The sequence below is a fragment of the Equus quagga genome, chromosome 12, assembly GCF_021613505.1.
Source record: "Equus quagga isolate Etosha38 chromosome 12, UCLA_HA_Equagga_1.0, whole genome shotgun sequence".
NCBI classification, from domain to species: domain Eukaryota; kingdom Metazoa; phylum Chordata; class Mammalia; order Perissodactyla; family Equidae; genus Equus; species Equus quagga.
In genome coordinates this window covers 32,384,114-32,408,059 of record NC_060278.1, presented here as the reverse complement: position 1 = coordinate 32,408,059, position 23,946 = coordinate 32,384,114, and the positions used below count along the sequence as shown (strand labels likewise).

Sequence of the window (23,946 nt, the reverse complement as noted above, 5' to 3'; positions counted from 1 at the left end):
CTCATCTGGATAATATAAGCCTCTCCATTACTACAATATTGAGCCACTGGGTGTTGGAGTTTGTTATAGAAGTGACCATTGTGCTCACAGAGTGGCATTATTGAATTTTCTCCCCAGGAACCCAAGGAAGGGTTTGCGGCCCCTAGATATCTTGGTGAGCTGTGTGCTAGGTTGAAGCTGGCTGAGAGGGTGGCCTGTGCAGAGAAGGCTGATGGAGTATAGAAGAAGAACTATCGTTGTTTTGCTACGCCTCTCAAGCATGACGTGAAGAATGCTTAAGACTTCCTCCATAAATGATGAGCTATGGATATCAGATACATTTGTGGTCATGTAAGAAAGTCCAAGAGTTGTTTGAAATTGCCCCAAATTTACTTGAGGGAGAGTGAGAAGGGCAGTAGGGGTTGGTAACTAGTGGTTCCACCTTGTACACAGAGCAAGTAACTCCACCTTGGCTGTAGTCAATCGTAGCAACGGAATTCAGTGTTCTAAATATTCTAGATAGAGGGAGTGACAGAAACTTCATCCATTCCGTCTACAGAGATAGTAAGGCAAGATATATGAATCTTTTCTTTCCCTGGGGAAGGTGAGAAGGACAAGAATGGTATAAATGCTATTCAAGTGACTATGAAAGGGAGATTTGATTACCTTAGCAGGGCCCCAAGAAGCATAGGAATTCATTATTTTCATCTTTGAAGGACTCAGAAACAAGTGTTGAGAGGAGCCACTGTATAATGCAGTAATGAAACCAGGCCAGAAACCAGGCTGTACGTGCTGTGATTCAAGTAAGCTTTTGGTTAATTTAAAGGCATCTTAGCTACACCAGCTCCAAACCCACAGCCTTCTCTATTTCATTTTTTGAATTGCAGAGAAGTGACACTCAACTGTCTATTTTTTCTGAGAACTACTGAGGCATTTTGTAATAGTTTCCAACCTCCCACTAAGAGGTCATTTTATGCCATCTTTTCTTTGCTCACCTTACTCTGAGTCTTTATGTTTTTAATTGAAAGCTTATATTTTTGTCCCTCCTAAGTTATAAACTTATGAAAGAGCAGAGATATTTAATGTCTGGGTTCTGTAATGCATATCATATTGTCTTTTGTCCATATACAGTGTCAATAATACTAGCAGAGGGCATGTAGCTAGTTGTGTGGACTAGGAAATGAATGTGTAAAGGTGGGTTAGGGGCCATTTAGTGAATGATCTTGTTTGCTGCCCTAAGGATTTTGTCATATAGGCAATACAAACCCATAAATGAAGAGAAGTGATAAGACTAGATTTGTACTTTTTGAAAGAAAACTCTAGCTATAGGATGGTAGATAGATTGCACGTGGACTAGCACAGTGGTCCCTAGGTCTGGGTGCACATTAAAATCATCTGGGGAGCTCCTAAAACACACACACACACACAAATATGAGCAAAGACTTGAACAGGGACCTGAAGGACAAACTTTAATGGTGCAAAGCCTGACAGTAGCAGATATAAACAAGGGTGCAGAGCAAGAGGAATTCCCCTTCTGCTCAAAGGCATCTAAATGAAAGCTTGGGGAAAAATTTGGATAACAGTGTGTCTGTGTGGTGGACTTACAGAGCTGCCCGCAGTCCCAAATAGTCCAGGACTGCATGCAAAAGAGCAGCATAGAGCTGGCACTGAGAGCTCTCCTGCCTAAGGAGGCCTTGTGGTGCTCCTGAACCCCTAACCTAAAACCAGGCAGACACAAGCATGTCTGCCCAGGGGCAGGCATGGATAGCAGAAGAGCCTTAGCCACACCCTCGCAGGTAAGATTGCTTTTGATAGCTATGCTTTCCTTGGCATTCACCCTGATCTCTGCATTCTGCTGAGTTATCTTCTCCCATAGGCAATGAACATGAAATGCCCAGGCCACCCAGGTTGAGGAAGAGAACAAAGAATTATGGATGGAAAGGCCTCCATTGTTATTCCCGAATATCCCACTACACAGATGTCCTTCACATAAAACAAAAAACAACAACCAAAAACCTTCTAATGGATAAAGCCCCTAGCTAGTGTCTTTCTCTCCATAGCTAGGAATCTTAATAAGGAAAGGAGTTTGCTTTTACTGATAACTTTCACTCTGTTCATTCTTTAACATGCAATTTGCAATTTGACTTCTATCTCCCAGCCCAACTTCCATTCAAACTGTTTTCCCTGAGGTCACTAGTTGTCTCTTCCCTTGTTTTCCATGACATCACCTTTTGTTTTCATCCAACATCTCTGACTCTTCCTTCTCAGCAATGTTTGGGGACAACTATCCTTCTTTCTGTCTTATTAACCATCAGAGTTTTACCGTCATCTCTCTTTTCACTTTACACCCTTTCCTGGGAAATCTCATCCATATTCAAATCTGGAACTCAGCCTAGAAATTATTTGTGAAGCCCATTAAATAAATAAATAACTCTCAGTTCAAAGGGGAAATTTTATAACAATGAAATTGAAAACTTCTAGAAAATAGCAATAATGGAAATGAGATATGAAAATGGAAATGACTTCAGAGTCTATGAGATATAATCAAATCAGAACTTACTAAATGTCTATATCAAGAAAAATAAAAGCATTAAAAAAAAAGGACTAGAACATCCAACTCAAAAATTTAGGGAAAAAGGGTAAACTGAGAGAAAGCAGAAGGGAGGAATTAGTGAATATAAAAACAGAATTAACAAGGCTGGAAACAGGGCAACAGTAGGAACTAATAAAATGAAGAGCTGGTTCTTTGTAAAAGATTAAAAAAAGGTAAACCACTAGCATTTTTTTTAAGGAATATTAGCCCTGAGCTAACTACTGCCAGTCCTCCTGTTTTTGCTGAGGAAGCCTGGCCCTGAGCTAACATCCATGCCCATCTTCCTCTACTTTATATGTGGGACGCCTACTACAGCATGGTGTGTCAAGCGGTACCATGTCCACACCCGGGATCTGAACCAGTGAACCCGGGGCTGCCGAAGCAGAATGTGTGAACTTAACCGCTGTGCCACCAGGCTGGCCCCAAACCACTAGCATTTTTTTGCGAAAATACAGTTACACAAATGACTTGGGACAATAACTGTCAAAATGAGGAAATTTTAAAATGTGATAAGAAAGTAGTTTATACAGCTCTATACAAGCAAATTTGAAAATCTATCTGAAAAGGGCAACTTTCTAGTAAGATATAGTTTGTCAAAACTGATCCTAGTCTTGTATACCTGGATTGGAAGACTTAATATTGGTAAGATGCAGTGCTCCCCAATTGATCAATGGATTCAACACAATTCCTGTCAAAATCCCAGCTGCCTTTTTTTTTTCCAACAATTGACAAGCTGATCCTAAAATTCATATGGAATTTCAAGGGACCTAAAATAGCCAGAAATAACCTTGAAAAAGAACAAAATTGGACTCACATTTCCCAATTTCAAAATTGGCTATAAGACGTCAGCGTCAAGGTGGACTGAGCTCTTCTCTTGGACTCTCCCCTCTAAGATACAAAAAAAAAAAAAAAATTTATACACCAACAGAGGACACACACACAACAAAAAAGACATCTGAGAGACCCACGTAGCCACACACCTGAAGGTGATGATGGGGCTGGATCCTCCAGAGGAAGTTGAAGCTGATCAGCAGGGGCTCCATGGGGAGAGACAGGTGGCGGCAGCAGGAAGTGCACAGGAGAAAAGGGCACTCTGTCCTTGCCTGTACTCCAGCCCCAGCATCATCTGGAGCAAGGTGCAGAGAGCTTGGTGGCAGTGGCGGGAAGTGTGCAGTCCCAGAGTCATATGCAGCAAAGTGCAGAGAGAGTGGCAGCCACAGAGGGAAGGGTGCACAACCAAGAGAGGCACCCCAGCTCCCACCTGGTGCTCCAGCCCCAGAGTCATCTGGAGCCCAGTGTGGAGAGTGTGGCAGCCACAGAGGGGAGGGTGTACAGCCAAGAGAGGTGCCCTGGTCCCCGCCTGGTACTCCAGCCCCAGAATTGTCTGGTGCTTGGTGCGGAGAGTGTGGCAGCCCCAGAGGGGAAAGTGCACAGCTGAGAGAGGCGCCCCAGACCCCACCTGGTACTCCAGCCAAGATTCATCCAGAACATGGTGCAGAGAGCTTGACAGTGGCGGTGGGGAAAGGGAAAGTGCACAGTTTTGCAAATGCCTAGAGCTCCACACAGAGAGACGAGCAGGGGTTGGCGGAAGCACTGGGGAAGAAGAGCACCCCTCCCCCTGCCCAGTGCTCCAGATCTGCCATTGATCAGTCACTCACAGAGAAAAGCAGTCAGTGGCTGGAGCTGGGGAGCCCCTGCTCATGCCGGGCCCAGAATACACAGTGCCTGATCCCCATCCTGTGGCAATACGTGGCAGCTGTCACCAGATAAGAACACCATGAGGAAGCAAAAATCTACCCCATCAAGAAGTGTGAGTAGGTATATTAAGGCTGCAGACCAGAAGGAAAGAGAAAAGTACCCAGAAACCAACCCTAAAGGCACAGAAATCCATAATCTAAATGACAAAGAATTCAAAACAGCTATCATAAAAAAAAACTCAAGTTACAAGAAAACACAGAAGACAAATTAACGAATTCAGGAGCTTCCTCACAAAGGAGATTGAAACCATGAAGAAGAACCAATCAGAATTGTTAGAGATGAAAACCGCAATGGATAAAATAAAGAAAAATCTGGATTACCTAAACAACAGAGCTGACGATATGGAGGAGAGAATCAGCCAGAAGATAGTACTATAGAAATGCTTCAGAGGGAGGAAAAGAGAGACTAAGGCTAAAAAGAAGTGAAGAAGCTCTCAGGTAAATATTCAACTCAATCAGGAAATGCAACATAAGGATTATAGGTATTCCAGAGGGGGAAGAGAATGAGAATGGAGTAGAAAGCTTGTTCAAAGAAATAACATCTGAGAACTTCCCAAACCTGGGGAGGGAGCTGGAAATCCATGTGAAAGAGGCCTCCAGATCTCCTAACTTTGTCAGTATAAAAAGACCTACTCCAAGGCATATACTAGTGAACCTGGCAAAAGTCAAGGACAAAGAAAATATGCTAAGAGTACCAAGGCAGAAGAAAACTTACAGAGGAACCCTTATCAGGCTTTCAGTGGATTTCTCAGCAGAAACCTTACAGGCTAGGAGAGAGTGGAATGATATATTCAAAATCCTGAAAGACAAAAACTTTCAACAAGAATGTGCTATCCAGTGAAAATCTCCTTCAGATATGATGGAGAAATAAAAATTTTCCCAGATAAAGAAAAGCTAAGGGAGTTCATTGCCACAAGACTGCCCCAAGAAATTCTCAAGAAGTCTCTCATACCTAGAAAAAAAAAGGGAAGGGGGCTGCAAAGCCCTGAGCAAGGAGATGAATAGGTAGGCAATAATCAGAAAATGGCAGCTCTCTATCAGATCAGGTTAGTAAACACTTAACTTTAACATTAAAGGTAAAGAAAAGGAAAACACCAAAATAAAAATTATACCACATTTTTAACCACAAACTCACAACACAAAATGGAAAAAGATGTGACAAAAATAACTTAGATGGGGAAGAGTTGAGGGATGGAATCCATATAGTCTAAGGAAATAAGAGGCTATCAGAAAATGGACTATCTCAGCTATGAGATTTTTTAATACAAACCTAAGGGTAACCACTAAACAAATAATTTGAACAGAGACATTTATGATAAACAAGGAGAAAATGAACAAAACCAACAGAGAAAACTAACTAATCAAATTCATAGTCCAAAATACACAGGTTGAGAAACAAAGGAAATGCAGAGGAACCAGGAACATCTGATAAGATGGCAGTATTGAGTCCTCATATATCAATAATCACTCTAAATGTAAATGGATTGAATTCCCCAATCAACAGACACAGAGTGGCAGGACGGATTAAAGAACAAGATCCAACAAATGCTGCCTCCAGGAAACACATCTCAACACTAGAGGCAAACATAGGCTCAGAGTGAAGAGATGGAAGAAAATACTCCAAGTTGATGGCAAACAAAAGAAAGCAGGTGTTACCATACTTACATCAGACAAAGTAGACTTCAAGCTAAAACTGGTAAAGAGAGACATAGAAGGGCAGTATTTAATGATAAAAGGGACCCTCCACCAAGAAAACATAACACTTATAAATATCTACGCAGCCAACACAAAAGCACCAAAGTACATAAAGCAACTATTAACAAATCTAAAAGGAGATATCAACAACACAATAATAGTAAGGGACCTCAACACCCCACTTACATCAATGGCTAGATCATCCAGAGAAAAAGTCAACAAGGAGATAGTGGAATTAAATGAAAAACTAGACCAGATGATGTTAATAGATATATAGAGAGCACTCCATTCAAAAACAGCAGAATATACATTCTTCTCAAGTGCACATGGAACATTCTAAAGGATAGACCATATATTGGGAAACAAGGCAAACCTCAATAAATTTAAGAAGATTGACATCATTTCTACTATCTTTTCTAACCATAATGCTGTGAAACTAGAAATAAACTACAAGAAAAAAGCTGGAAAAGGCACAAAAATGTGGAGAGTAAACAACACGCTACTGAATAACCAATGGGTCATTGAAGAAATCAAAAAACATTTGGAGACAAACGATAACAAACACACACCATACCAACTCTTATGGGATGCAGCAAAAGCTGTCCTACGAGGGAAATTTCTAGCAATACAGGCCCACATTAACAAATAAGAAAAAGCTCAAATAAACAATCTTAAACTACTCCTAACAGAATTAGAAAAAGAAGAACAAACAAAGCCCAAACTCAGCAGAAGGAGGGAAATAATAAAAATTAGAGCAGAAGTAAATGAAATTGAAACAAGAAAGGATCACTGAAACAAGGGGCTGGTTCTTTGAGAGGATAAAGAAAATTGACAAACACTTGGACTCACTAAGAAAAAACAGAGAAACCTCAAATAAATAAAATTAGAAATGAAAGAGGAGAAATTATGACAGACACCACAGAAATACAGACAATTATAAGAGAATATTATGAAAAACTATATGCCAATAAACTGGACAATCTAGAAGAAATGGATAAATTCTTAGACTCTTACAACCTCCCAAAGCTGAATCAAGAAGAAATAGAGAATCTGAATAGACCAATCACAAGTAAAGAGATTGAAACAGTAATCAAAAACCTCCCCCAAAATAAAAATCCAGGACCAGATGGCTTCTCTGGAGAATTCTACCACGCATTTGAAGAAGATTTAATATCTATCCTTCTCAAACTATTCCAAGAAATCAAGGAAGATGGAACACTTCCTAACACCTTCTATGAGGCCAACATCACTCTGATCCCAAAACCAAAGACAACACAAGGAAGGAAAATTACAGGCCAATATTGCTGACGAACATAGATGCAAAAACTCTTGACAAAATATTTGCAAACTGAATACAGCAATACATTAAAAAGATAATACGCCATGATCAAGTGGGATTTATACCAGGGACATAGGGATGGTTCAACATCCACAAATCAATCAATGTGATATACCATATCAACAAAAGGTGGAAGAAAAACCACATATCATCTTAATAGATTCAGAGAAAGCATTTGACAAGATCCAACATCAATTTATGATAAAAACTCTCAATAAATGAGTATAGAAGGAAAGTACCTCAACATAATACAGGCCATGTATGACAAACCTACAATCAACATCATACTCAATGGGGAACAACTGAAAGTCATCCCTCTGGGAACAGGAACAAGATAAGGGTGCCCACTCTCACCATGCTTATTCAACATAGTACTAGAGGTTTTGACCAGAGCAATTAGGCAGGAAAAAGAAATAAAAGGAATCCAAAAAGGCACTGAAGAAGTGAAACTCTTGTTCTTTGCAGATGACATGATTTTATATATAGAAAACCCTAAAGAATCCATCAGAAAACTGTTAGAAATAATCGACACCTACAGCAAAGTTGCAGGATACAAAGTCAAAGTACAAAAATCAGTGGCATTTCTATACTCTAATAATAAACTAACAGAACAAGAACTCAAAAATACAACCCCACTTACAATTGCAACAAAAAGAATAAAATATCTAGGAATAAATTTAACCAAGGAGGTGAAAGACCTGTACAAGGAAAACTATAAGAAATTACTGAAAGAAATCGATAATGACATAAAGAAATGGAAAGATATCCCAGGCACACGGATTGAAAGAATAAACATAGTTAAAATGTCCATACTACCTAAAACAATCTACAGATTCAATGCAATCCCAATCAGAACCCCAATGACATTCTTCACAGAAATAGAACAAAGAATCTTAAAATTCATATGGGGCAACAAAAGACCATGAATAGTCAAAGAAATCCTGAGAAACAAGAACAAAGCTGGTGGCATCACAATCCCTGACTTCAAAACGTATCACAAAGCTATAGTAATCAAAACAGCATGGTACTGGTACAAAAACAGGCACACAGATCAATGGAATAGAATTGAAAGCCCAGAAATAAAAGCACACATATACAGACAACTGATCTTCAACAAAGGAGCCAAGAAAATACAACGGAGAAAGGAAAGCTTTTTCAATAAATGGTGCTGGGAAAACTGGACAGCCACATGCAAAAGAATGAAAGTAGACCATTGTCTTTACCCAAGCACAAAAGTATACTGAAAATGGACCAAAGACTTGAAGTTAATACCTGAAACCAAAAAACCTCTGGAAGAAAATATAGGCAGTACACTCTTTGATGTCAGTCTTAAAAGGATCTTTACAAATACAATGTCCACTCAGAGAATGGAAACAGAAGAAAAAATAAACAAGTGGGACTTCATCAGACTAAAGAGCTTCTGCAAGGCAAAGGAAACCAGGATAGAAATGAAAAGACAACTCACCAACTGGGATAAAATATTTGCAAATCATATATGTGACAAAGGGTTAATCTCCATAATATATAAAGAGCTAACACAACTGAAGTACAAAAAAATAAACGACCCAATCAAAAAGTGGGCAAAGGATATGAACAGACTTTTTTCCCAATAAGATATACAGATGGCCAACAGGTACATGAAAAGATGCTCAACATCACTAATCATCAGGGAGATGCAAATCAAAACTAGACTTTGATATCATCTTATGCCTGTTAGAATGGCTATAATCACCAAGACAAAAAGTAATAAATGTTGGAGAGATTGTGGAGAAAAGGGAACCCTCATCTGCTGCTGGTGGGAATGTAAACTGGTGCAGCCACTTTGGAAAATAGTATGGAGATTTCTCAAAAAACTAAAAATAGAAATACTATCTGACCCAGCTATACCCCTGCTGGGTATTTATCCAAAGAACTTGAAATCAACAATACAAAGAGACTTATTCACCCCTATCTTTATTGCAGCATTATTCACACTAGCCAAGATGTGGAAGCAACCCAAGTGCCCAACAACTAATGATTCAATAAAGGAGATGTGGTATGTACATATAATGGAATACTACTCAGCCATAAAAAAGATGAAATCATCCCATTCATAACCACATGGATGGACCTTGAGGACATAATGTTAAGCAAAAGAAGCCAGACAAAGACAAATACCAAATGATTTCATTCATCTGTGGAATATAAACAAACTCATGGACAAAGAGAACAATTTAGTGGTTACCGGGGGAAGGGAGGGGAAGGTGGGCACAAGGGGTGCAGGGGCACATTTATATGGTGTTTGACAAATATTAATGCACAATTGAAATGGCACAATGTTATAAACTATTTAGACCACAATAAAAAAGTTTTTTAAAAAAATTGACTATAAGGCTACAGCAATCAAGACTCTGTGATACCAGCATAATGACATACAGCTAGATATATAGATCAATGAAATGGAGTTGAGAGTCTGGAAATAAACCCTTACATTTATGGTCAATTGATCTTCAACAAAGTGGGCAAGTCAATGGAGAAAGAACAGTCTTTTCAACAAATGGTGCTGGGACAACCAGACATCCACATGCGAATGAATGAAGTTGGACCACTACCACATCATATACAAAAATTAACTCAAAATTGATTTTAAAAACCCCTAAATGTAAGAGCTAAAATGTTAGAAGAAAACATATGTGTAAATCTTCGTGACCTTGGATTAGGCAATGGTTTCTTAGATATGACACCTAAAGCACAAGCAACCAAAGGGAAAAAATAGACAAATTGGACTTCATCAAAATTAAAACATTTGTGCTTCAAGGAACACCATCAAGAAAATACAAAACCACAAAACGGGGTAAATCTTTGCAAATCATATATCTGCGTCCAGCATCCAGCATCCAGCATCTATAAAGAACTCTTACAATTCTATAATAAAAATACAAATAACTCAGTTAAAAAGTGGGGAAAGGAGTTGAATAGATGTTTCTCCAAAGAACATAATGGTCAATATGTACATGAAAATATGCCAGACATCATTGGCCATATTGATCATTTGGGAAATGCAAATCAAAACCACAATGAAATACTATTCCAGATCCACTGGGATGGCTATAATTTTAAAAAAGGAAAATAAGAAACGGTGAGGATGTGGAGAAATTAGAACCCTCATACTTTGCTGGTAGGAATGTAAAATGGTGCAGCCACTTTAGAAAACAGATTTGTAGTTCCTCAAAAAGTAAAACATAGAGTTACCATATGACCCAGCAATTTCATTCCTAGGCACATACTCAAAAGAAGTGAAAAAATATGTTCACACAAAACCTTGTATATAAATGTTTCTAGCAGCATTATTCATAATAACTGAAAAGTAGAAATCACTCAAATGTCCATCAACTGATGAATGGACAGACAAAATGTGGAGTCTCCATGTAATGGAATTATTCAGTGGTAAAAAGGAATGAAATTTTGATACAGGCTACACCATGATGAACCTAGAAAATGTTATGCTAAGTGAAAGAAGGCAGACACAAAAGGCCACATATTGTACGACATTTATATGAAATATCCGTAATAGGCAAATTCACAGAGACAGAAAGTAGATTAGTGATTGTGAGGAGGTAAGGGGAGAAGAGAATGAGAAGTGACTGCTAACAGACATGGGGATTTTTGGGGAGATGATGAAAACGTTCTAGGATTGGATAGAGGAGATAAGTTGCTCAACATTGTGAATATAATTTAAAAAACACTGAATTAAAGACTTAAAGAAAGTCGATGGATTAAAAAAAAGCAAAACGAAACAAAACAAACTGATCTCAGTAAATATAGAAAATCTAAACAATACCAATTTCCATAGAATCAATAGGCAAGTTTTCAAAGAGCTCTTTCTCCAAAAGGCTTCAATCCAGATGGTTTCATAGGAGAATTCTATTAAACTCAAAAACAATTTTCATCCTAATGGTACTTAATCTTTTATTCTAGAAAATAAGAAAAGAACGAAAACTTCCAAATTCTTTTTCTGAAGTGAGTATAATGTTGATACCAAAAATGTAATAAAAATTGCATAAGACACTCTACAGAAGTCTTACTGATGAATATCTATACAAAAATTGAAAATAAAATACTAGCAACAAAATGCAATAACCCATTAAAGCAAAATGAGATTTATTCCAGACTGAAAGAATAGTTCTATGTTGGGGAGAGTATTAATATAGTTCATCATATTAACAGATCTGAGAAAGAAAAATCCTACAGGATCATTTCTATAGATATTTAAGAGACATTTGACAGAATTCAACACGCATTCATAATTTTAAGGACTCAATGTATTAGTCAGAGTTCTCCAGAGAAACAGAAGCAACAGGAGATAGCTAGCTAGCTAGAAAGATATGATGGCTATAGATAAAGATAAGAGATTTATTATAGGAATTGGTTCAAGAAGACCCACGATCTGCCACCTGCAAGCTGGAGACCCAGAACTCCAGTGGTATAACTTAGTCTGAATCTGAAGGCCTGAGAACTAGGGGAGCCGGTGGTGTGAGCCTGAGTCCAAAGGCCCAAGAGTCAGGTGGCTGATGGTCTAAGTCCTGGTCTGAGGCCTAAGACCTGAGGACCAGGAGCACCGATCTCTGAGGGCAGGGGAAGACAGATGTCTCAGCTCAAGCAAAGAGAGCAAATTTGCCCTTCCCTTGCCTTTTTCTTCTTCTCAGGCCTCCAACAGATTGGGTGACGTCCACCTGCATTGGTGAGGACACTCTTCTTTACTCAGTCTACCGATTCAAATGCTCATCCCTTCTGGAGGCACCCTCACAGACACACCCAGAAACCATGTTTTACCAGCTATCTGGCCATCCCTTAGCTCAGTCAAGTTGACACATAAAATTAACTATCACACTCAATAAAGTAGAACTTGAGGAAAAACTTCCTTACCATGAAATACATATGTCTCAGCCTAAAATCCAGTTTCTTACTTATTGAGGAAGCACGAGCAGACCTTCCATCAAAGTCAGGAATGAGGTAGGACTATCCCACATTCACCATTATTATTTAGCATTAATTAGAGGCTTTCGCCAATGCAATTGGACAAGTAATAATAGAGACATAAATATTGGACAGGAAATGGTAGAAGGTAGAAAAGATAGAAGAAAAAAGAAAACTATCTCTATCTGTAGATATGATATCATGAAATATCCGAAAAATCCAAGAGATTCAATGGGAAAACTACTACAAAGAAGAAAAAAGAGAAAACTTAGGGGCCAGTCCCATGGACGAGTGGGTAAAGTTCTTCATGCTCCACTTCGGTAGCCTGGGTTCACAGGTTTGGATCCGAGGTGTGGACCTGCTCCCCTCATCAGCCATGCTGTGGAAGCATCTCACGTATAAAGATTGGCATAGATGTTGGCTCAAGGCTAATCTTCCTTAAGCATAAAAAGAGGAGGATTGCCAACAGATGTTAGCTCAGGGCAAATCTTCTTCATAAAAAAAGAAAAAGAAAACTTAATAAAGTAGTAGGAAATAAAATTAATATACAGAAATCAAGAGCCTCAACTATACAAACAATGGCCAGTTAGATGATATGATGGGAGAGAAGACTCAACCACAATAAAAAAAAAGCGCAGAAATTTAACAAAAAAATACAAATGCTACATTAGGAAAACCTGAAAGATATAAAAATAGACTTGAACAAATGGAAAGGCATACCGTGTTTTTGGATAGGAAGGCTTGAAATCATAAAGATGTCAAGAAATCCTAAATTAACTCATAAATTTAACATAATCCTAGTTAAAATACCAACAGATCTTTGCTAGAGCTAGACAAGTAAATTTAATGTTCATATGAAAAAATAAATAGCAAAAATAGCCAAGAAAACACTGATAAAAATGAGCAAGGAGGTGAGATTAGCTTTAATTGATATTAAAACAAATTACAAATCCTTTACAGTTGTAAGAGTGTGGCATAATAGATCAATGAAATAGAACAGAAAATCCCGAAATAGTCCCAAGTGCATATAGAAAGTTAATAGACGACATGGGTGACATCTCCAATAAGTGAGGAAGAGATAGAGTTAACAGCTGGATAATCATTTGAAAAATATAAAATTAGTTCTGTACTTCAAGTTGTATACTAAGATAAAGTCTATAGGCAACACAAATCTAAGTGTAAAATATATGGGTGAATTTCTTTATGAACTTGGAGTGGTGAAAATGACTCAAAACAAAATCCAGAAGTAAAAAGGCTGACACATTCAGCCACATTAAAAAAAATTTCAAGTTGAAGAAAACTTTAAAAATTCAAGAGATAAATAACAACTTGAGAAAAGCTTATATTGCAAATGGCGAATGTCCCTAATATATAAAAGATGTAACTCCTTAAAAATATCTGATTAACCAGAAATCTTCATTCTTTGACCATGGAGAAAAAAGGAATTTATTATGCTATTATTTTAAAATGTAATCTTTTCAGTGTTTTTAAAAACATTCTATATTGAAATTAATTTTAGAGTTACAGAAACGCAAAAAATAGTGCAGAGTGTTCCTGTGTGTCCCTAAGCGATTTCCCCCTCATGGTCATTCTTATGCAATCATGGTACAGTTATCAAAACTAGGAAATTAACACTGGTTCGAAACCATGAACTAAACTACGGATCTTACTGCACTTTCACCAGCTGTGCCCGCACCTCCCTTCTCTCTTCCAGGGTCCAGTGCCAAATCTGCTGTTGTCTTCAGTTGTCTAGTCTCTATAAATTCCTCCAATCTGAGACAGGTCCTCCTCAATCTTTCTTTCCTGAGTGTGATACTTTTGAAAAGTCTTGCTCAGTGACTTTGTGGAATGTCCTCCGTTTGAGTTTGTCAGACATTTTCTCCCGCATTGATTGTGGTGATGCGTTTGTGAAGAATGCCATAGATGTGATTTCGTGTTCTTCTCAGAGCATCGTGTCAGGGGGCACTTGTTGAAATGTCTTATTACTGATGATATTCCCTGATCACTTGGTTCAGAGAGTGTCTGCCAGCTTTCCCCACTATAAGTTATTACTTTTCCCCTTGTAATTAGTAAATATCTTTGGAAAGATACTTCAAGACCATGCAAATATGCTATTTCTCCTCAAACTTTGCCCACTGATTTTAGCAGCCATCGGTTGCTCTTGCCCATAACAATGATCACTGTAGTGTTTGCCAAATGGTGTTTTGGTGTTATTCTTAAAAGGAAACCCCAGGACAGGGAGCTTCGTGTTTGTTTGTTCTGTTTGGGCAATGAGCAGCCATTTGGCAATGTTGAATTTGGAATTATTTAGACTTTTCACAACAATGAAAAATGTTTTAGTCAATTAATTTAGTAAACATTTATTAAACCATTGTTATAACCAAAACATCTCGGAGAAGTCTGCAGAAGGCAGGGTGGTTCTGGTTTGTATGTGAGTCTTTTTCTCACCTCAAATCCCACTGACCCCCACGATTGTTCTAGAAGTTCTTGCAAAGAGGCCCAGAGACAGAACCTCAGGACCAACTTCCACTTTCACTCCATAGGGGTTATGCCCCTAGGGGGTGAGTCAAATAGCTTCTCCAAGATCTAGTTTCCTTCTTTTTAAAATGGGGATTCTAATACAGATTGATGTGAGAATTAAATGAATGAATGTATATAGAAGTATTTTTTAATCAAAAGGCATTTTTCAAACTATAAAGTGTTCTGCAAATTCATTTATTACTCAACAGAGACTTACTGAGTCCTGCCAAGCATGAGCTCCTTCCAGGTGTTGGAATAGAGCAGTGAAAGGCCTCTGTCCTCGTGGAGCTTATATTTTAGAGGGAAGAGATGGACAATATACAAGGAAACAGATAAAGATAATTTCAGAGAGTAATAAGTGCTGCAAAGTAAACAAAACAGGATGATGTAATAAAATGTGCTATAAGGAAGATAAAATAGGATGACTATTAGAGAGTGAGGGTGGTTGGGTGGGAGGAGACGTTAGATGTTCTGGTCAGGGACGTTTTCTCTGGAGGTGGCTTTTGAGTTAAGATCTTTCAGATGAGAAGGAGGCGGGCCTGTGAAGAGCTGGGGGGAAGCACACAGGAAGGCTGTGTGCTGGGGAACAGGAGGAGGACAGCGTCATGGTGCTGTAGCCAGCCCTGTGAGGTCCAGCCCAGAAGGCTGCAGGGCCAAAGCATGGAAAGTGTGCGGGCCCTGAAGTGGCGTCTAGGTTATCAGCGCAGTGGGAAGCCGCTGGAGGGTCTGAAGCAGGGGAATCACGTGATAGGATTTTCATTTTGAAAGATTGTTCTGGCTGCTGGAGAATGGATTGAGGAGGTTGGTGAGAGCAGAAATACTCCCTGAGGGTACTGCAGTGGTCCAGGCAGCAGAGAGTCGGGCCAGAACAGGGTGTAATTATTGTGATTGTTATTGCTATGGGCTGAATGGTGTCCCGCCAAAGTCATGTCCCTGATGCCACTACCTCAGAAAATAACCTTATTTGGAGATAAGGGCTTTAAAGAGGTGCTTAAGTTACAATGAGTGCATCAGGGTGGGCGATAATGCAATCTGACCGGTGTCCATATAAGAAGAAGAAACTTGGACACATGGACACCAGGGATGTGCACACAGAGGAAAGATAATGTGAGGATACAGGGAGAACACAGCAGTCTGCAAGCCAAGGAGAGAGACCTCAGAAGACCCACCCTGCCAGCACTTCGTCCTGGCTTCCAACATCCAGAACTGTGAGGAAATACATTTCTGCTGTTCAGGCGTGCAGTCTGTGGTACTTTGTCGGCAGCCCGAGCAGCCCACTACCACCAGGACAGTGATGCTGGCGGGGCGACCTCAGCGTGGCGCTCGTCGTCGCCTGGTCAGCTCGCTCCGTGGTGAGGCCGCGGGTGGAGCAGGGCTCTTTGGAAAGCATATTTTAGTGGTGGAAACATGATCCTCACTCGATTAGAGGGACCTGTGGGAAAAGATGCCTTTTTCTGAACAGAATAGTTCTGCTGAATAAGGAGGTTGAGCCATTATTTCGGTTTCATTTCATGGCTTTGACAAAATAAGGTTAATCCGTGAAAAACGCCTTCCACAAGGACAAGGCCTTCGTTTTGTTGTCTGCTGTGCTGTAAATGGTACAGGGCACAGAGTCGTGTTTGATAAATATTTATTAAATAATGAAAATCGTTTTAAATCCTGCTTTTGTGCCTTCTTTGAAATTTTTGAATTTTTTTAATATTTTCCTACGCTCAGCGGAACATCAGCTGTCCCACGGAGGAGGTAAAACCTTTGCCCTGCTCTCCCTTCGCCTGCGCCGGCGCCCTGGATCCTGTCTTCCCGCCGCTGCACCTTACACCGCCCTCGCCGGGAGGACGCGCGGCCAGCTCGAGGGACTGGCTCCGCCTTGTGACCGGAGCCCGGTACTGCACCTGCGGACGCCGGCCCGCCCCGAGCCAGCTGCCGGGCCAAAGGTCCGAGGAGGTGCAGACGCCGCGTGCAAACCAAATGTCGGCGCCGCTGGGGGGCAACCTTATTGCGACTCACTTTGCGCCCTCCTTTACTGCTCTCTCCACATAGTGCAGAGACTTAGTATTTAACCATAAGGCTTTGCAGTTAGTTTGCAGTTCTTATATAAGACAACGGCTGCTCTGACAAAGGAAGTGAAATGTCTCTGCAGATTTTAAAGACTATATGAAACAGTTGATTTTCATTTTCTCTGAAACCCTACCGAAATCAAGGTGTTGGTAGTTAAAAAAGGAAAATCCCATAAAATCAATTTAAAAGGGAGAAAACATTTTTCAAAAGGAAAAAAGGTTTTTTTTTTTTTTTTTTCTTACAAGACACACGTTCGATTTCTGTTTTGTATACGTGACAGAACACCGGGCGGGTTGGTCCTCAGCCCGCTAGCTCAGGAGATGACCCTGTGCAGAGCCGGCAGGGCGCGGGCCGGTGGAGCGGTGCCAGCGCAGAGCATCAGTGGTGCGCTGGGCCCGCATCCTGCCGGCTGTACCGGCTCCCAAGAGCTGGGGGTTAGTTTCCAGGAATTCTGCAAGCCACTGTTAAAAACTAATTTATTTAAAAAAGAAATTATGTAAAAGTAGAAGTAAATGATATTAAAAACGAAGGTGCTCACTTCGGCAGCACTTACACTAAAATGGGAACGGTATGGACAAATGTTGGCCTGGGACGAGCTCAGCACGGCCCCTGCACAAGGGAGACACGCAAACTCAGGAAGCCGTCTATACTTTTTCAGGTCGTTCTGTATAAAATGCAAAACAAATGTGTTTATTAACACTGAAAACATAGCAAAGGTAATAAGTACTCGTGTACTGCTTCCTAAACACTGTGCTGCGTTTTGCTCTTATCCGTGCTCTGGAGATGCTCCCGTCTGGTGGGTGCGTGGTGGAGATGCCACCAATGGGATGCTGCTGGCTTCTCTCCCCAGCCCCTACTTGAGTGACTTCAGATTGTAGCTTGAAATTGGCCGCGGTGGTGTGTTTACACCATGAAAACGCAGATGCTACTCAGCAGGGCTGCTTCCTCCTGAGGAGCCGGGTGATGACCAGCACACCATGGTGTGCAGATGAGTTTATCCACGGCTTTTCTCTCTACTCTCTTCCCAAAACCTGACAAAAAGACTTTAGGAGAAAGTATTACAATTTAAAAACTATTTTAATTTTATTTTACTACATTGACTTCAGTAAGTTTTTAAATAGTTGTTTTAAAAGGTTGCTTTAATAATTTTAAATACTTTATTAATTTTAATATTACAATAGTTTTAAAAGTTACTTTGAAATAATTTTTAAGCATTTCACTTGATTCAAAATCCCATCTAGTAAAAGTAAAATAGGTAAATCAGCCTTAATATTACATATAATTGTATCAATTACTTTATTTCATATTTTTGTTTAATTTTGTAGTTCCTGTCTAATATCCTGTTATTTTTATTTCTGAACTTCTTTCTTTTATTTTCATCATTAAGCTTTGGAATTTCTATTCCTTGTCTCCTTCTAAAACTATATTTCCACCTCTTTCAGCGATTTTCCTTTCCAGTCCTCTTCCTTTCTAGGGCGCTCCCTTGCTCACAGTAGTGGCCTGTCTTTGCTGGCTCTGTCTTCTCACCCGTCTCCTTTCTCTCAGCTCACCTTTGGGAGCCTCACTGCTCCTATGGTGGGAGTGTTGGCTGCACAGCTTCCTCCAGAACGGCCAGGGCCCGGGCTCTGCCCAGCTGCCCCCGGAGTCCTTCAGGCCCCTGACCCCTCCTGCTGCGTTCCCACGTCCCGGGTGCCAGGACTGCTATGTGAGGGGCGCAGGGGTCATTTGGTCTTCTGTGCCTCCGGCCTTGTGTTTCAGCACAAGGGAGAACTAGAGAGGCTCAGGGTCACCTTGCTTCTGCTGTAATTTCCCTCTCCTCTCCTCTCTTCTCAGGGACTCTCTTTAGGAAGTTGGGAGGCCTCATGAAGTAAATTCATCTCATTCTGTTATCATTTGGGAAGAAGAGGCTAATTGTATTTAAACAGCACCTCCCTTCCCCTCCCTCATTTTCCCTCCAGTTCTTTTCTTCTCAGTTTCCCTCTCTGTGGCCCTTGGTGGGCGATGCCATCTACCCATGGCCGCTGGCCCACCGGCCTGGGGAGCCGCCTTCGTGGCAGAGGTCCATCTGAGCCTTCCACGGGACCTGCTGCTCATCTTTGGAGCTGGAGCCCAGTGCTCAGTAAGAGTCAGTCCTGAAAACCAGCTCTGACCCTGTGGTGGCCGGGAACCAACCATGGTGCTGCCTCCCTCAGGGTCTGGTGAGGACGAAAGGGGCTGCTTCTTTCCCATCAAGGAATAGCAGACTGATATCCAGCCTCATCTCAGCTTGTACTTCATGAAACAGAATATTTTAGATCTCTCCCGGTTGCCAAGATTTCAATTTTAAATTCTAAAGTATTGAGGAAAAAAGCTGTAACTAATATATTTTATTGTGAAATTGAGGGTTAAGACATCCTTAAAAATCAACTTTTCAAGGCAAAATGACAAAAAATAGTACAACACAAAAGAGAAAATTATTTTGTTGTTGCTGAGGAAGATTGGCCCTGAGCTAACATCTGTGCCAATCTTGCTCTATTTTGTATGTGGAATGCCACCACAGCATGGCTTGATGAGTGGTGTGTAGGTCTGCACCCAAGATCTGAACCCGCAAACCTTCAGCTGCTGAAGTGGAGCCTGCAAACTTAACCACTACGCCACCAGGCCAGCCCCAAGAGCAAATTGTTTTATAAATAGTTTATAGGAGGCAGGATTTCTGTTATGATTTATTACTTTGATTTTGATTGCTGAGAATGAAATGTGCTTATTTTTTTAATAAAAGCTTTTTACTTAAAAAACTTCAAACTTATAGACAAGCAGTGAGCGGCATGCTGGACTCATGTGTTTCCCTGAGACCAGCCAGTTATTTACGTCTGGTCACATTTGCTTTTGCTCGCACGCTGCTCTCTCCAGCTTTTTCCATATATACACACATTTATGCATTTTATTATTATTTTCATTTTGCTGGACTATTTGAGAGTATGTTGTAGACATTGTGACCTTTTCCCTGAAATACTCCATTGTGTTTCTTCTGAGAACAAGAACATTCTCTGACATAAGTCACAGTTTTATATGTATGTGTTTTTTTTTCCAGTTTTTTTAAATTGAGTTATTGATAGGTTACAATCTTTTGAAATTTCGATTGTACATTAATGTTTGTCAGTCATGTTGTAGGTGCACCACTTCACCCTTTTTGCCCACCCCCCACCCCACCTTTCCCCTGGTATCCACTAAACTGTTCTTGGTCCATAGTTTTAAATTCCTCATATGAATGGAGTCGTACACAGATTATCTTTCTCTCGCTGGCTTATTTCACTTAGCATAATTCTCTCAAGGTCCATCCATGTTATTGCAGATGGAATGATTTTGTTCTGTTTTGCAGCTGAGTAGTATTCCATTGTATATATGTACCACATCTTCTTTATCCATTCGTCTGTTGCTGGACACTTAGGTTGCTTCCACGTCTTGGCTATTGTAAACAGTGCTGCAATAAACATTGAGGTGCACAGGACTTTTGGGATTGCTGACTTCAGGCTCTTTGGATAAATACCCAGTAGTGGGATGGCTGGATCGTATGGTAGTTCTATTTTTAGTTTTTTGAGGAATCTCCATACTGTTTTCCATAGTGGCTGCACCAGTTTGCATTCCCACCAACAGTGTATGAGGGTTCCTTTTTCTCCGCAACCTCTCCAACATTTGTTGCTATTAGTTTTAGATATTTTTGTCATTCTAACGGGTGTAAGGTGATATCTTAGTGTAGTTTTGATTTGCATTTCCCTGATGATCAGCGATGATGAGCATCTTTTCATGTGCCTATTGGCCATCAGTATATCTTCTTTGGAGAAATGTCTGTTCATGTCTCCAGCCCATTTTTTGATTGGGCTGTTTGATGTTTTGTGATTGAGTTGCGAGAGTTCTTTATATATTAAGGATATTAAGCCTTTGTCAGATATATGACTTGCAAATATTTTTCCCCAGTTAGTGGGTTGTCTTTTTGTTTCAATCCTGTTTTCATTTGCCTTGAAAAAGCTCTTTAATCTGATGAAGTCCCATTTGTTTATTCTTTCTATTGTTTCCCTTCTCTGAGAAGGCATGGTGTCTGAAAAGATCCTTTTAATACTGATGTCAAAGAGTGTACTGCCTACGTTTTCTTCCAGAAGCCTTATGGTTTCAGGTCTCACCTTTAGGTCTTTAATCCATTTTGAGTTTATTTTGGTGAATGGTGAAAAAGAATGGTCAATTTTCATTCTTTTACATGTGGCTTTCCAGTTTTCCCAGCACCATTTGTTGAAAAGACTTTCTTTTCTCCATTGTATGCCCTCAGCTCCTTTGTCAAAGATAAGCTGTCCATAGATGTGTGGTTTTATTTCTGGGATTTCAATTTTGTTCCATTGATCTGTGCACCTGTTTTTGTACCAGTACCATGCTGTTTTGATTACTGTAGCTTTGTAGTATGTTTTGAAGTCAGGGATTGTGATGACTCCCGTTTTGTTCTTTTTTCTCAGGATTGCTTTAGCAATTCGGGGTCTTTTGTTGCCCCATATGAATTTTAGGATTCTTTGTTCTAATTCTGTAAAGAATGTCATTGGGATTCTGATTGGGATGGCGTTGAATCTGTAGATTGCTTTAGGTAGAATGGACATTTTAACTATGTTTATTCTTCCAATCCATGTACATGGAATGTCTTTCCATCTCCTTATGTTGTCATCCAATTCTCTCAGAAAGGCCTTGTAATTTTCATTATATAGGTCCTTCACTTCCTTAGTTAAATTTACCCCAAGGTATTTTATTCTTTTTGTTGCGATTGTGAATGGTATTGTATTCTTGAGTTCTTTTTCTGTTGGTTCATTACTGGAGTCTAGAAATGCTACTGATTTATGCAAATTGATTTTATACCCTGCAACTTTGCTGTAGTTGTTGATTACTTCTAACAGTTTTCCAATGGATTCTTTGGGGTTTTCTATATATAAGATCATGTCGTCTGCAAACAGCGAGAGTTTCACTTCTTCCCTCCCTATTTGGATTCCTTTTATTCCTTTTTCTTGCCTGATTGCTCTGGCCAGGACCTCCAGTACTATGTTAAATAAGAGTGGTGATAGAGGGCATCCTTGTCTTGTTCCTGTTTTCAGGGGGATGGGGTTCAGTTTTTGCCCATTGAGTATGATGTTGGCTATGGGTTTGTCGTATATGGCCTTTATTATGTTGAGGTAGTTTCCTTCTATGCCCATTTTGTTCAGAGTTTTTATCATAAATGGCTGTTGGATCTTGTCAAATGCCTTCTCTGCATCTATTGAGATGATCATGTGGTTTTTATTCCTCAGTTTGTTGATGTGGTGTATCACGTTGATTGATTTGTGGATGTTGAACCATCCCTGTGTCCCTGGTATGAATCCCACTTGATCCTGATGTATGATTCTTTTGATGAATTGCTGAATTCTGGTTGCCAAAATTTTTTTTAGAATTTTTGCATCTATGTTCATCAGTGATATTGGCCTGTAGTTCTCTTTTTTTGTGGTGTCCTTGTCAGGTTTTGGTATCAGCGTGACGTTGGCCTCATAGAATGTGTTAGGAAGTATTCCATCTTCCCTAATTTTTTGGAATAGCTTGAAAAGGATAGGTATTAAATCCTCTCTGAAAGTTTGGTAGAATTCCCCAGGAAAGCCATCTGGTCCTGGGGTTTTATTCTTTGGGATGTTTTTGATTGCTGTTTCAATCTCTTTCCTTGTGATTGGTCTGTTCAAATTGTCTGCCTCTTCTTGAGTGAGCTTTGGGAGACTGTAGGAGTCCAGGAATTTATCCATTTCCTCTAGGTTATCCATTCTGTTGGCATATAGTTTTTTGTAGTATTCTCTTATAATCTGTTGTATTTCTGCAGAGTCTGTTATTTCTCCTCGCTCATTTCTGATTTTGTTTATTTGAGCTTTCTCCATTTTTTTCTTTGTAAGTCTGGCTAGTGGTTTGTCAATTTTATTTATCTTCTCAAAAAACCAGCTCTTTGTCTCATTGATCCTTTCTACTGCCTTTTTCATTTCAATAGTATTTATTTCTGCTCTGATTTTTATTATTTCTCTCCTTCTGCTGACTTTGGGCTTCATTTGTTCTTTTTTCTCTAGTTCAGTTAGGTGTGCTTTAAGGTTGCTTATTTGGGATTTTTCTTGTTTGTTAAGATGTGCCTGTATTGCGATGAATTTTCCTCTTAATACGGCTTTTGCTGTATCCCATATGAGTTGGTATGGTATGCTATCATTTTCATTTGTTTCCAGGTATTTTTTTATTTCTTCTTTAATTTCTTCAATGATCCATTGCTTGTTCAGTAGTGTGTTGTTTAGTCCCCACATCTTTGTGCTTTTCTCAGCTTTTTTCTTGTAATTAATTTCTAGCCTTATAGCACTATGATCTGAGAAGATGCTTGTTATTATTTCAATTTTTTTAAATTTGTAGAGGCTTGTCTTGTTTCCCAACATATGGTCTATCCTAGAGAATGTTCCATGTGCACTTGAGAAGAATGTGTATTCAGCTCCTTCAGGGTGGAGTGATCTATATATGTCTATTAAGTCCAATTGTTTTAGTTTTTCATTCAGCTCCACTATTTCCTTGTTGATTTTCTGTCTGGATGATCTGTCCACTGATGTGAGTGGGGTGTTGAGGTCCCCTACTATTATTGTGTTGTTTTTAACATCTTCCTCTAGGTCTGTTAATAGTTGCTTTATGAATCTTGGTGCTCCTGTGTTGGGTGCATAGATATTTATAAGCATTATTTCTTCTTGATGAAGTGTCCTTTTGATCATTATATATTGTCCCTCTGTGTCTCTCTTTACCTGTCTTATTTTGAAATCCACTTGGTCTCATATGAGAATTGCAACACCTGCCTTTTTTTCCTTGCTATTTGCTTGAAGTATTGTCCTCCACCCCTTCGCCCTGAGTCTGTGTTTGTCCTTGGGGCTGAGGTGTGTTTCCTGGAGGCAACAAATTGTTGGATCTTGTTCTTTAATCCATTTTGCCACTCTGTGTCTTTTTATTGGAGAGTTCAATCCGTTCACATTGAGAGTGATTATTGATGCATGTGGACTTAC

The 23,946-nt window shown here is 39.7% G+C and overlaps 1 protein-coding gene and 1 pseudogene across 1 annotated transcript in view; both read left to right on the top strand.

The window, feature by feature from the left end:
* Positions 1–23,946, top strand: part of EFCAB2 (EF-hand calcium binding domain 2) — a 66,613-nt gene that overhangs the window by 21,256 nt on the left and 21,411 nt on the right.
* On the top strand, positions 17,428–17,551 carry LOC124249256 (uncharacterized; annotated as a pseudogene).